Source organism: Triticum urartu, chromosome 4A (genome assembly GCF_056163025.1).
Source record: "Triticum urartu cultivar PI428250 chromosome 4A, HENAU_Tu73, whole genome shotgun sequence".
Taxonomy (NCBI): domain Eukaryota; kingdom Viridiplantae; phylum Streptophyta; class Magnoliopsida; order Poales; family Poaceae; genus Triticum; species Triticum urartu.
The window spans coordinates 510,507,112-510,522,543 of record NC_141876.1 but is presented as its reverse complement, the minus strand read 5'-3'; positions in this window follow the sequence as shown (position 1 = coordinate 510,522,543).

Sequence of the window (15,432 nt, the reverse complement as noted above, 5' to 3'; positions counted from 1 at the left end):
AGGAGACAAGAAGTGTAGTTTTTGTACTCATGACGAGACAATCAAACACCTTTTTTTATTACAAGTTTGCACGTTCTACGTGGTCAGTCATCCAAATAGCGTCTAATTTGTATCCGTCCACAAGTGATGTCAATATTCTTGGTCATTGGTTGGACGAAATTCCAAATAAGGTCAAAATACTAATACAACGAAATTCCAAATAAAGTCAAAACACTAATATGAGTGGGAGCATATGCCTTATTATGGGTGCTTTGACTATGTAGAAATTATTTGATTTTTGAGGAAAAAACACCTCTCTTTTGCAGGTTATTTTCACTATACGCACTCGCATCCTATGTGGTCTACGCTACACCTAACAGAGTACCAACCACTTTCAAGGCGATCAACAGGGAGGTCTTTACCCAACATGGGTGGCAGCATAATCTCCGGATTGTTCCAACACCTCCTTCGACATATGCATCAAAGAGTGAGGTTCATGCTAGCACAATTGTTAATGTTGGGTTTCGTAGTAATTTCAAAATTTTCCTACGCACACGCAAGATCATGTGATGCATAGCAACGAGAGGGGAGAGTGTTGTCTACGTACCCAACGCAGACCGACTGCGGAAGCGATGACACGACGTAGAGGAAGTAGTCGTACGTCTTCACGATCCAACCGATCAAGCACCGAAACTACGGCATCTCCGAGTTCGAGCACACGTTCAGCTCGATGACGATCCCCGGACTCCGATCCAGCAAAGTGTCGGGGTAGAGTTTCGTCAGCACGACGGCGTGGTGACGATCTTGATGTACTACAGCAGCAGGGCTTCGCCTAAACTCCGCTACAGTATTATCGAGGTATATGGTGGCAGGGGGCACCGCACACGGCTAAGGAATAGATCACATGGATCAACTTGTGTGTTCTAGGGTGCCTCTACCTCAGTATATAAAGGAGCCAAGGGGGGAGAGGGGCGCCGGCCAGGGAGAGAGGCGCAGGAGGAGTCCTACTCCTTCCGGGAGTAGGACTCCCCCCCCCAATCCTATTCCAACTAGGATTCCCAAGGGGGAAAGGGGGAGAAGGGTGGCCGGCCACCTCTCCTAGTCCTAATAGGACTAGGGGAGGAGGGGAGGCGCGCAGCCCTTATGGGCAGCCCTTTCACCTTTCCACTAAGGCCCATGAAGGCCCATATGGCTCCCGGGGGGTTCCGGTAACCTCCCGGTAACCCGGTAAAATCCCGATTTCACCCGGAACACTTCGATGTCCAAACATAGGCTTCCAATATATCAATCTTTACGTCTCGACCATTTCGAGACTCCTCGTCATGTCCGTGATCATATCCGGGACTCCGAACAACCTTCGGTACATCAAAATGCATAAAATCATAATGTAACTGTCATCGTAACCTTAAGCGTGCGGACCCTACGGGTTCGAGAACAATGTAGACATGACCGAGACATGTCTCCGGTCAATAACCAATAGCGGGACCTGGATGCCCATATTGGCTCCTACATATTCTACGAAGATCTTTATCGGTCAGACCGCATAACAACATACGTTGTTCCCTTTGTCATCGGTATGTTACTTGCCCGAGATTCGATCATCGGTATCCAATACCTAGTTCAATCTCGTTACCGGCAAGTCTCTTTACTCGTTCCGTAATACATCATCTCACAACTAACATATTAGTTGTAATGCTTGCAAGGCTTATGTGATGTGTATTACCGAGAGGGCCCAGAGATACCTCTCCGACAATCGGAGTGACAAATCCTAATCTCGAAATACGCCAACCCAACATCTACCTTTGGAGACACCTGTAATGCTCCTTTATAATCACCCAGTTACGTTGTGACGTTTGGTAGCACCCAAAGTGTTCCTTCGGTAAACGGGAGTTGCATAATCTCATAGTCATAGGAACATGTATAAGTCATGAAGAAAGCAATAGCAACATACTAAACGATCGGGTGCTAAGCTAATGGAATGGGTCATGTCAATCAGATCATTCAACTAATGATGTGACCTCGTTAATCAAATAACAACTCATTGTTCATGGTCAGGAAACATAACCATCTTTGATTAACGAGCTAGTCAAGTAGAGGCATACTAGTGACACTTTGTTTGTCTATGTATTCACACATGTATTATGTTTCCGGTTAATACAATTCTAGCATGAATAATAAACATTTATCATGATTATAAGGAAATAAATAATAACTTTATTATTGCCTCTAGGGCATATTTCCTTCAGTCTCCCACTTGCACTAGAGTCAATAATCTAGATCACATCACCATGTGATTAACATCGATAGTTCACATCATCATGTGATTAACATCCAGAGGGTTTACTAGATTCAGTAATCTAGTTCACATCGCTATGTGATTAACACCCAAGGAGTACTAAGGTGTGATCATGTTTTGCTTGTGAGAGAATCTTAGTCAACGGGTCTGCCACATTCAGATCCGCATGTATTTTGCAAATTTTTATGTCAACAATGCTCTGTATGGAGCTACTCTAGCTAATTGCTCCCACTTTCAATATGTATCTAGACCGAGACTTAGAGTCATCTAGATTAGTGTCAAAACTTGCATTGGCGTAACCCTTTACGACGAACCTTTTTTTTCACTTCCATAATTGAGAAACATATCCTTATTCCACTAAGGACAATATTGACCGCTGTCCAGTGATCTACTCCTAGATCACTATTGTACTCCCTTGCCAAACTCAGTGGTAGGGCATACAATAGATCTGGTATACAGCATGGCATACTTTATAGAACCTCTGACTGAGGCATAGGGAATGACTTTCATTCTCTTTCTATTTTCTACCGTGGTCGGGCTTTGAGTCTTACTCAAGTTCACACCTTGTAACACAGGCAAGAACTCTTTCTTTGACTGTTCCATTTTGAACTACTTCAAAATCTTGTCAAGGTATGTACTCATTGAAAAAACTTATCAAGCGTCTTGATCTATCTCTATAGATCTTGAAGCTCAATATGTAAGCAGCTTCACCGAAGTCTTTCTTTGAAAAACTCCTTTCAAACACTCCTTTTATGCTTTACAGAACAATTCTACATTATTTCTGATCAACAATATGTCATTCACATATACTTATCAGAAATGTTGTAGTGCTCCCACTCACTTTCTCGTAAATACAGGCTTCACCACAAGTCTGTATAAAACTATATGCTTTGATCAACTCATCAAAGCGTATATTCCAACTCCGAGATGCTTGCACCAGTCCACAGATGGATTGCTGGAGTTTGCACATTTTGTTAGCACCTTTCGGATTGACAAAACCTTCCGGTTGCATCATATACAACTCTTCTTCCAGAAATCCATTCAGGAATGCAGTTTTGACATCCATCTGCCAAATTTCATAAAATGCGGCAATCGCTAACATGATTTGGACGGACTTAAGCATCGCTACGGGTGAGAAGGTCTCATCGTAGTCAACACCTTGAACTTGTCGAAAACCTTTCGCAACAAGTCGAGCTTTGTAGACAGTAACATTACCATCAGCGTCAGTCTTCTTCTTAAAGATCCATTATTTTCAATTGCTTGCCGATCATCGGGCAAGTCAATCAAAGTCCATACTTTGTTCTCATACATGGATCCCATCTCAGATTTCATGGCTTCAAGCCACTTTGCGGAATCTGGGCTCACCATCGCTTCTTCATAGTTCGTAGGTTCATCATGATCTAGTAGCATGACTTCCAGAACTGGATTACCGTACCACTCTGGTGCGGATCTTACTCTGGTTGATCTACGAGGTTCAGTAGTATCTTGATCTGAAGTTTCATGATCATTATCATTAGCTTCCTCACTAACTGGTGTAGGTGTCACTGAAACAGTTTTCTGTGATGTACTACTTTCCAGTAAGGGAGCAGGTACAGTTACCTCGTCAAGTTCTACTTTCCTCCCACTCACTTCTTTCGCGAGAAACTCCTTCTCCAGAAAGTTTCCGAATTTAGCAACAAAAGTCTTGCCTTCGAATCTGTGATAGAAGGTGTATCCAATAGTTTCCTTTGGATATCCTATGAAGACGCACTTCTCCGATTTGAGTTTGAGCTTATCAGGATGAAACTTTTTCATATAAGCATTGCAACCCCAAACTTTAAGAAACGACAGCTTAGGTTTCATGCCAAACCATAGTTCACATGGTGTCGTCTCAACGGATTTAGATGGTGCCCTATTTAACGTGAATGCAGCTGTCTCTAATGCATAACCCCAAAACGATAGTGGTAGATCGGTAAGAGACATCATAGATTGCACTATATCCAATAAAGTACGATTATGACGTTCGGACACACCATTACACTATGGTGTTCCAGGTGGCGTGAGTAGTGAAACTATTCCACATTGTTTTAATTGAAGACCAAACTCGTAACTCAAATATTTGTCTCCGCGATCATATCGTAGAAACTTTATTTTCTTGTCACGATGATTTTCCACTTCACTCTGAAATTCTTTTGAACTTTTCAAATGTTTCAGACTTATGTTTCATCAAGTAGATATACCCATATCTGCTCAAATCATCTGTGAAGTTCAGAAAATAACGATACTTGCCGTGAGCCTTAACACTCATCGGACCGCATACATCAGTATGTATTATTTCCAATAAGTCAGTTGCTCGCTCCGGAGAACGGAGTCTTAGTCATCTTGCCCATGAGGCATGGTTCGCAAGCATCAAGTGATTCCAAAATCCCATCAGCATGGAGTTTCTTCATGCGCTTTATACCAATATGACCTAAACGGCAGTGCTACAAATAAGTTGCACTATCATTATTAACTTCGCATCTTTTGGTTTCAATATTATGAATACGTGTATCACTACGATCGAGATCCAATGAACTTGTTTCATTGGGTGTATGACCATCGAAGGTTTTATTCATGTAAATAGAACAACAATTATTCTCTGATTTTAATGAATACCCGTATTGCAATAAACATGATCAAATCATATTCATGCTCAACACAAAAACCAAATAACACTTATTTAGGTTCAACACTAATCCCGAAAGTATAGGGGAGTGTGCGATGATGATCATATCAATCTTGGAACCACTTCCAACACACATCGTCACTTCACCCTTAACTAGTCTCTGTTTATTCTGCAACTCCCGTTTCGAGTTACTAATCTTAGCAACTGAACTAGTATCAAATACTGAGGGGTTGCTATAAACACTAGTAAAGTACACATCAATAACATGTATATCAAATATACTTATGTTCACTTTGCCATCCTCTTTATCTGCCAATCACTTGGGGTAGTTCCGCTTCCAGTGACCAGTCCCTTTGCAGTAGAAACACTTAGTCTCAGGCTTAGGACCAGACTTGGGCTTCTTCACTTGAGCAGCAACTTGCTTGCCGTTCTTCTTGAAGTTCCCCTTCTTCCCTTTGCCCTTTTCTTGAAACTAGTGATCTTGTCAACCATCAACACTTGATGTTCTTTCTTGATTTCTACCTTCATCAATTTCATCATCATGAAAAGCTCGGGATTCGTTTCCGTTATCCCTTGCATATCATAGTTCATCACGAAGTTTTACTAACTTGGTGATGGTGACTAGAGAATTCTGTCAATCACTATCTTATCTGGAAGATTAACTCCCACTTGACTCAAGCGATTGTAGTACTCAGACAATCTGGGCACATGCTCACTAGTTGAGCGATTCTCCTCCATCTTTTAGCCATAGAACTTGTTGGAGACTTCATATCTCTCAACTCGGGTATTTGCTTGAAATATTAACTTCAATTCCTGGAACATCTCATATGGTCCATGACGTTCAAAACGTCTTTGAAGTCCCGATTCTAAGCCGTTTAAGCATGGTGCACTAAACTATCAAGTAGTCATCATATTGAGCTAGCCAAACGTTCATAACGTCTGCATCTGCTCCTGCAATAGGTCTGTCACCTAGCGGTGCATCAAGGACATAATTCTTCTGTGCAGCAATGAGGATAAACCTCAGATCACGGATCCAATCCGCATCATTGCTACTAACATCTTTCAACACAATTTTTCTCTAGGAACATATCAAAATAAACATATGAAAGCAACAACGCAAGCTATTGATCTACAACATAATTTGCAAAATACCACCAGGACTAAGTTCATGATAAATTTAAGTTCAATTAATCAGATTACTTAAGAACTCCCACTTAGATAGACATCCCTCTAATCCTCTAAGTGATCACGTGATCCAAATCAACTAAACCATAACCGATCATCACGTGAGATGGAGTAGTTTTCAATGGTGAACATCGTTATGTTGATCATATCTACTATATGATTCACGCTCGACCTTTCGGTCTCGGTGTTCCGAGGCCATATCTGCATATGCTAGGCTCGTCAAGTTTAACCTGAGTATTCTGCGTGTGCAAAACTGGCTTGCATCCGTTGTAGATGGACGTAGAGCTTATCACACCCGATCATCACGTGGTGTCTGGGCACGACAAACTTTGGCAATGGTGCATACTCAGGGAGAACACTTCTTGATAATTTAGTGAGAGATCATCTTATAATGCTACCGTCAATCAAAGCAAGATAAGATGCATAAAAAGATAAACATCACATGCAATCAATATAAGTGATATGATATGGCCATCATCATCTTGTGCTTGTGATCTCCATCTCCGAAGCACCATCATGATCACCATCGTCACCGGCGCGACACCTTGATCTCCATCGTAGCATCGTTGTCGTCTCGCCAATCTTATGCTTCCACGACTATCACTACCGTTTAGTAATAAAGTAAAGCATTACATCGCGATTGCATTGCATACAATAAAGCGACAACCATATGGCTCCTGCCAGTTGCCGATAACTCGGTTACAAAACATGATCATCTCATACAATAAAATTCAGCATCATGCCTTGACCATATCACATCACAACATACCCTGCAAAAACAAGTTAGACGTCCTCTACTTTGTTGTTGCATGTTTTACGTGGTTGCTACGGGCTTAAGTAAGAACCAATCTCACCTACGCATCAAAACCACAACGATAGTTTGTCAAATAGACTCCGTTTTAACCTTCGCAAGGACCGGGCGTAGCCATACTTGGTTCAACTAAAGTTGGAGAGACAGTCGCCCGCAAGCCATCTCTGTGCAAAGCACGTCGAGGGAACCGGTCTCGCGTAAGCGTACGCGTAAGGTTGGTCCGGGTCGTCTCGTCCAACAATACCGCCGAACCAAAGTATGACATGCTGGTAGGCAGTATGACTTGTATCGTCCACAACTCACTTGTGTTCTACTCGTGCATATAACATCAACATAAATAACCTGGCTCGGATGCCACTGTTGGGTTTCGTAGTAATTTCAAAATTTTCCTACGCACACGCAAGATCATCTGATGCATAGCAACGAGAGGGGAGAGTGTTGTCTACGTGCCCAACGCAGACCGACTGCGGAAGCGATGACACGACGTAGAGGAAGTAGTCGTACGTCTTCACGATCCAACCGATCAAGCACCGAAACTACGGCACCTCCGAGTTCGAGCACACGTTCAGCTCGATGACGATCCCCGGACTCCGATCCAGCAAAGTGTCGGGGTAGAGTTTCGTCAGCACGACGGCGTGGTGACGATCTTGATGTACTACAGCAGCAGGGCTTCGCCTAAACTCCGCTACAGTATTATCGAGGTATATGGTGGCAGGGGGCACCGCACACGGCTAAGGAATAGATCACGTGGATCAACTTGTGTGTTCTAGGGTGCCTCTACCTCAGTATATAAAGGATCCAAGGGGGGAGAGGGGCGCCGGCCAGGGAGAGAGGCGCAGGAGGAGTCCTACTCCTTCCGGGAGTAGGACTCCCCCCCCCCCAATCCTATTCCAACTAGGATTCCCAAGGGGGAAAGGGGGAGAAGGGTGGCCGGCCACCTCTCCTAGTCCTAATAGGACTAGGGGAGGAGGGGAGGCGCGCAGCCCTTATGGGAAGCCCTTTCACCTTTCCACTAAGGCCCATGAAGGCCCATATGGCTCCCGGGGGGTTCCGGTAACCTCCCGGTAACCCGGTAAAATCCCGATTTCACCCGGAACACTTCCGATGTCCAAACATAGGCTTCCAATATATCAATCTTTACGTCTCGACCATTTCGAGACTCCTCGTCATGTCCGTGATCATATCCGGGACTCCGAACAACCTTCGGTACATCAAAATGCATAAAATCATAATGTAATTATCATCGTAACCTTAAGCGTGCGGACCCTACGGGTTCGAGAATAATGTAGACATGACCGAGACATGTCGCCGGTCAATAACCAATAGCGGGACCTGGATGCCCATATTGGCTCCTACATATTCTACGAAGATCTTTATCGGTCAGACCGCATAACAACATACGTTGTTCCCTTTGTCATCGGTATGTTACTTGCCCGAGATTCGATCGTCGGTATCCAATACCTAGTTCAATCTCGTTACCGGCAAGTCTCTTTACTCGTTCCATAATACATCATCTCACAACTAACATATTAGTTGTAATGCTTGCAAGGCTTATGTGATGTGTATTACCGAGAGGGCCCAGAGATACCTCTCCGACAATCGGAGTGAGTGACAAATCCTAATCTCGAAATACGCCAACCCAACATCTACCTTTGGAGACACCTGTAATGCTCCTTTATAATCACCCAGTTACGTTGTGACGTTTGGTAGCACCCAAAGTGTTCCTTCGGTAAACGGGAGTTGCATAATCTCATAGTCATAGGAACATGTATAAGTCATGAAGAAAGCAATAGCAACATACTAAACGATCGGGTGCTAAGCTAATGGAATGGGTCATGTCAATCAGATCATTCAACTAATGATGTGACCTCGTTAATCAAATAACAACTCATTGTTCATGGTCAGGAAACATAACCATCTTTGATTAACGAGCTAGTCAAGTAGAGGCATACTAGTGACACTTTGTTTGTCTATGTATTCACACATGTATTATGTTTCCGGTTAATACAATTCGAGCATGAATAATAAACATTTATCATGATTATAAGGAAATAAATAATAACTTTATTATTGCCTCTAGGGCATATTTCCTTCAGTTAAACCATTAGAGCAGCCAAAGGAAGACATCGGTAAGACCATTATCTTAGTTGGGAAGATTCCGGTGCCTATTTTGGGAGAAATGACACATCAGATTTCTAGCTGCAACTTTCCACCTAAACCTGATTAATTATAGAAGGGTATAACACGTTTTAGAGGCTGGAAAAGATGGTCTTTGAAGTCAGCTTTCATTCAAAAAAATGGTGCATCATTTGAGGTCTTGAGTCAACAGTTGTGTAAGTTCCCATGCAAGTTGTCCAGGAATTAATTACAGCACGAGGCTCAACAAGTTCGCTCCCACTACAGATTGAAGTTCACAAATTTACCCTTCATTTTGTATTGTTTTCACACCTAACTAGTAGGTTCTTCTAGTATAAGTACCCCCAAGTTGTTCCATGTGAAGGGGGGGTGAGAATTCCGAGTTTATGTTTGTAGACAGCCTGTGAGATTGTGTTGTACTGAGAGCACTAGTACCATTGAGTGCTAGCTCGTGTATGTGTATTGGAGGGCATGTCCTCAATTCATATAGGATTCTTGTGGTTCTCTCGTGATTCTACATAGGTTAACAAGTTTCATTGTTTGGGTTGCATCCTTGCAAACCAAGCTAGTTATCTGCTGCAATTTATTTGAGAGTGTTTCCTCTTGTTATTTGCCATTTGAGAGAGATAGCCATTGCTCCTTATGAGTTCTTTGGCACCGTGAAAGATCGTTTCCGTGGCGTCTCGCATCATCTTGGCATTAGAACTTTTGATTGACCACGGTGCTATTTTCTCTCTTGCTGATTTTGTTCTTGAGAAGCTTCCATGGGTTCAAGGAGGTCCAGTAGTGTTGATGGTGTGCATGGATGTGGGCGCCTCATGGAGGAGGAGCTAACACCCGTGTATGATCCTAGCTTGCAGCCTGCCTATGTGTTAGCATTGGAGGATACATGAGAGTATGTGTTGTGGAAAGGCACATATCGGCCGTGGAGACCAATCTTGGCCAGAGAATCGACTCCCTCGCCAAGGAACACCTGAAGGAAATATTCCCTAGAGGCAATAATAAAGTTGTTATTTTATATTTCCTTATATCATGATAAATGTTTATTATTCATGCTAGAATTGTATTAACCGGACACTTGATACATGTGTGAATACATAGACAAAACATCGTGTCCCTAGTAAGCCTCTACTAGACTAGCTCGTTAATCAAAGATGGTTAAATTTCCTAACCATAGACATGTGTTGTCATTTGATGAACGGGATCACATCATTAGCAGAATGATGTGATGGACAAGACCCATCCGTTAGCTTAGCATGTTGATCGATCAGTTTTATTGCTATTGCTTTCTTCATGTCAAATACATATTCCTTCGACTATGAGATTATGCAACTCCTGGATACTGGAGGAATACCTTATGTGCTATCAAACGTCACAACATAACTGTGTGATTATAAAGATGCTCCATAGGTATCTCCGAAGGTGTTTGTTGGGTTGGCATAGATCACGATTAGGATTTGTCACTTCGAGTATCGGAGAGGTATCTCTGGGCCCTCTCGATAATGCACATCATAATAAGCCTTACAAGCAATGTGACTAATGAGTTAGCTACGGGATGATGTACTATGGAATGAGTAAAGATACTTGTCGGTAACGAGATTGAACTAGGTATGAAGATATCGATGATCGAATCTCGGGCAAGTTACATACCGATGACAAAGGAAATAACATATGTTGTCATTATGGTACGACCGATAAAGATCTTCGTAGAATATGTGGGAACCAATATGAGCATCCAGGTTCCGTTGTTGGTTATTGACCAGAGAGGTTTCTCGGTCATGTCTACATAGTTCTCGAACCCGTAGGGTCTGGATGCTTAACGTTCGATGACGATTTTTTATTATATGAGTTATATGATTTGGTGACCGAATGTTGTTCGGAGTGCCAGATGAGATCACGAACATGACAAGGAGTCTTGAAATGGACGAGAGGTAAATATTCATATATTGGACGATAATATTCGGACACCGGAAGTGTTCCGGGGATACCGGGTACATATCGGGTCACCGGAAGGGGTTCCGGGCATCCCCCGGCAACTACATGGGCCTTAATGGGCCAAGAGGGGGACATACCAGCCCCTAAGGGGCTGGTGCACCCCATGTAGGCCGAAATAAGGGGGAAGGAAAGAGGAGAAGGGAGAAAGGAAGGTGAGGGATTCGGCCTCCCCCTTCCTTCTCTCCTCCCTCCTCCTTCCTTCCCCCTCCGGATGAATATGGAAGAGGGGAGGCCGAATTGGGAGGCGTTGTAGGATCAAAAGTATGTCTAGAGGGGAGGGGAGATTAGACTACTTGACCAAATAAAAATCTAGCCTTTTCCCAATTTTAAGTCTTGGCAGATTTTATCAACTTAGCACAAGTCAAGCAATCAACCTACACATGCAAGTATAAGAGTATAGCAGCGGAATGTAAATCATTGCACATGAAGGTAAAGGGAGGAGTTTAGAGGAAGTAAACCCAATGTAGACACAAAGATTTTTGGCATGGTTCTGATAGGTGGTGCTATCGTACATCCACGTTGATGGAGACTTCAACCCATGAAGGGTAACGGTTGCGCGAGTCCACGGAGGGCTCCACCCGCGAAGGGTCTACAAAGAAGCAACCTTGTCTATCCCACCATGGCCATCGCCCACGAAGGACTTGCCTCACTTGGGTAGATCTTCACGAAGTAGGCGATCTCCTTGCCCTTACAAACTCCTTGGTTCAACTCCACAATCTTGACGGAGGCTCCCAAGTGACACCTAACCAATCTAGGAGACACCACTCTCCAAAAGGTAATAGATGGTGTGTTGATGATGAATTCCTTGCTCTTGTGCTTCAAATGATAGTCTCCCCAACACTCAACTCTCTCTCACAGATTTGGATTTGGTGGAAAGATGATTTGAGTGGAAAGCAACTTGGGGAAGGCTAGAGATCAAGATTCTTGTGGTTAGATTGGAATATCTTGGTCTCAACGCTTGAGTAGGTGGTTCTCTCTCAGAAAATGAATGGTAGAAGTGTAGGCATGTTCTGATGGCTCTCTCCACGGATGAAGAGTGGGTGGAGGGCTATAAATAGTCTCCACACAAAATCTAACCATTACATACAATTTACCAAACTCGGTGGGACCGAATCATAAAACTCGGTCAGACCGATTTAGTTCAAAATGTGAATGTTAGGATTTTCGGTGGGACCGACATGTCAACTCGGTGGGACAGATTTCATTAGGGTTAGGGCATAACCTAATCTTAGTGAGAACAATCACATAAACTCGGTGGGACTGATTTCTGTAATAGGCAAACAGAGAGTTGGTCAGGCAAACTCGGTGGGACCGATCGCTCATTTCGGTGAGACCGAAACGTTACGAAAAGGAAATAGAGAGTTTGCATTGCGTACTCGGTGGGACCGGTCGCTCATCTCGGTTAGACCAAAACGTTACAAAGGGAAACAGAGAGTTTGCAATCCCATCTCAGTGAGACCGAGATCCCTATCGGTGAGACCGAACTGATTAGGGTTTCTAGCAATGGCTATGTCAAATGAACTTGGTGGCACCGGATAGATCAAATTGGTGGGGCCGAGTTTGACTTTTGGTTTGGGACATATGTGGATATGAGAAAGTGGTTGAGGGCTTTTGGAGCATATCACTAAGCATTTTGAGCAAGCAAGCCTTTAAGCAACACCTCATCCCCTTTTAATAGTATTGGCTTTTCCTATGGACTCAATGTGATCTTGGATCACTAAAATGAAAAGATAGAGTCTTGAGCTTGAGCCAATATGTGTCCTTAGAATTTTGAGGGGTCCACATTCCTAGTCCATGCCATGCCAATCATTGAACTTTCTGAAATGATCATCTTGAAAGAGCATTAGTTCAATGAGCTATATATTGTTAGGAATGACCAAAACCACCTAGGGGTAGTTGCACTTTAAATCTTCCCCTTTTTGGTAATTGATGACAACATATAGATCAAAGCTTCGACAAATGATGATAAGATTGAAATACATCATCGCTTTGAGAAGTATGTGATAAGTAAGAGCTCCTCCTAAATTTGTGCATTATTTATAAAAAAATTTGAATGCAAATGCACAATCTATTAGGATCATGGGTTACTCTTCCATGTCACATACATCTTGGTGGAGCGCTCAAAATGATAGAGAGTAAAAATATGCACTCATCACCAAGGCAAAGTGAATGATCATATATGAGAGATAAATAATAACATCATTCAAGCACAATAATTAATGTAGGATATGATCAAACACATGATCATACAAGTATCTCACACACATATACATAAAGTATCAAGCAAGCACACAAATAAGTATCAACCAAATAGCAAATAAGGCAAAAAAAAAGAAGCAAAGCTCTCTCTCCTCTCTCTCTCAAAGCCTATGATCTATACAATTTCTCCCCCTTTGGCAACAAGTTACCAAAAATCTTAAAAATGCATAGTGCTATGCGTCTCTCTAGGCTTGATCTTCGGGAGGAGGCGTTGAGAGGACTCCAAGGATGAATGCATCTGTTGAAGTTGTTGGAGCTGGTGGAGTGGCAACTAGAGGTGGCACTGATGCTGTGGCTGTAGGTGCTGATGTAGTTGCTCTTGTGTTAGCGATGGGCATTGCAACAGATCGCTACCCTCTTGGCACTCTCTGAAAGGCATCTGTGGTAGCCTGCCTTTCCTCTCCTCAGCTTCTTCCTGGAGCTGCTCAACTGTTGTCTGCATCTCTGTCACCTTCAGATCAAGATCATAAAATTTAGTCTCAATGATCCTTTTTAGGCTCTCTTGGTTCTGAGTCAGGGTGGCCAAGCCCTTCTCAATCCTCAAGGTGGTTTGAATTAGATATCCAAGTTGATCTTGCTTAGTTTTGAGAAACACTTGAGATGCTTCTTCAACACTTGGCATCTTTGCAGCTTTCTTAGCCTTTGCTTTCTCTCTCTTTTCTTGAGCCTCGGCAGATGTGGGATCTTCAGCATTCATGACAATTGTATTGTCCTCAAAATCAGGCCTCGAGGGAAGATGTTCCTTGTCCAAAAGATATGTGCCTGTGCCTGTGCCCATCCTGGAGTTGATGAGCACCTGGATGTGTGGAGCATACCCACATGACCTCTTCTGATCTACAGTTGTCCTCTTGATTGTCTCAACAATCAGACTCATGACTTTGAACCTTTGGGGCACATCAAACAACTGTAGCAAGTTAATAAAATGGCCTCTAGTCATTCTATGATCTCCAGACTTGGGCAACAATGTATGCCTCAAGATAGTATTGATTGTGGTTAGTCCAGACAACAAATAGTAGACATAGCCCATCTTATGAGTCTCCAAGGCTTTATCAGGAATTTTCTTATACATATTAGCCATGGAGTTGTGATCCTTCTTCTTCTTGGCATATACATCGATGTCATCCTCTTGCTCTTCAGGGGCATTGATCAATTTGGCCCACTCAGCAACTGTTGATTGGTACCTAGTACCCTCAGACATCCAGACAATTATGCCATCAGGATAGAAGTGTGATGTGGAGTAGAATTGCATGATAAGTTCATCATTCCACTTGGTCAACTTCTGAACCACAAAAGCATCTACTCCACACAGCCTGAAACTCTCATGCACTCCTGAAAAATGATCTTCATTTTTATCAATATATTTCCAATCTGCCCACTTCATGTCACAAACAATCAAGCAAAACAGTTTCATAGAAGTCCTGCTGCTCCTTGGTGTGGAACCTGTAATCCACAACAGTCCTTCTCCTCACAGCATATGGGTCAGATTATCTCCATAGTCTGAGACCTGCATCCTTTCTGATCTTCATGTTTTCTGCCACTAGATGGATATCATCATGGTCAGGGATCTTTGGCTTGAGGTTCCTAAGCACTTGGGCTTCAGCATCTTCTTCGACTTCAGTTTCAGGTACTGGGGCCTTGTTCTTTTCAGCAGCTGGTATATTCATTGTGCTCCTCTTGGATGCATACTTGGGAGCTGGAGAAGAAGCTTTAGGGCTATCTTGGGCTTAGAAGGGGCAGACCCAGACTTGATGGCATCCCCCATCAGCTTTTGAGACTTGGGTACTCGTGCAACATCCTCTTCCTCTTCTTATTTATCCTCAGCTGGGTCTTCCATCATGGAGGATCTCCCAATGACTTTGGACATAGTCTTCTTGACCCTTTCTTTCCTCTTCTTGCCCTCACCGGCAGCCTCTTGAACATTTGACTTGGAAGTTTCAATAGTTGAGGCCCTGGATTTTAAGGTTGGCACTCTCTTTGCAGGGGCCTTCTTGTGCATACCAGGCATGGTAGATGCAACTGTGCCAAACTCTTTCTTGACAACCTTTTTCTTGGAGCTCACTTCCTTCTCAGCAGCCACATAATCCTCATCTTTTGAGTCAGAATTTCTCTTCCTCCTTGTCCTTGTAG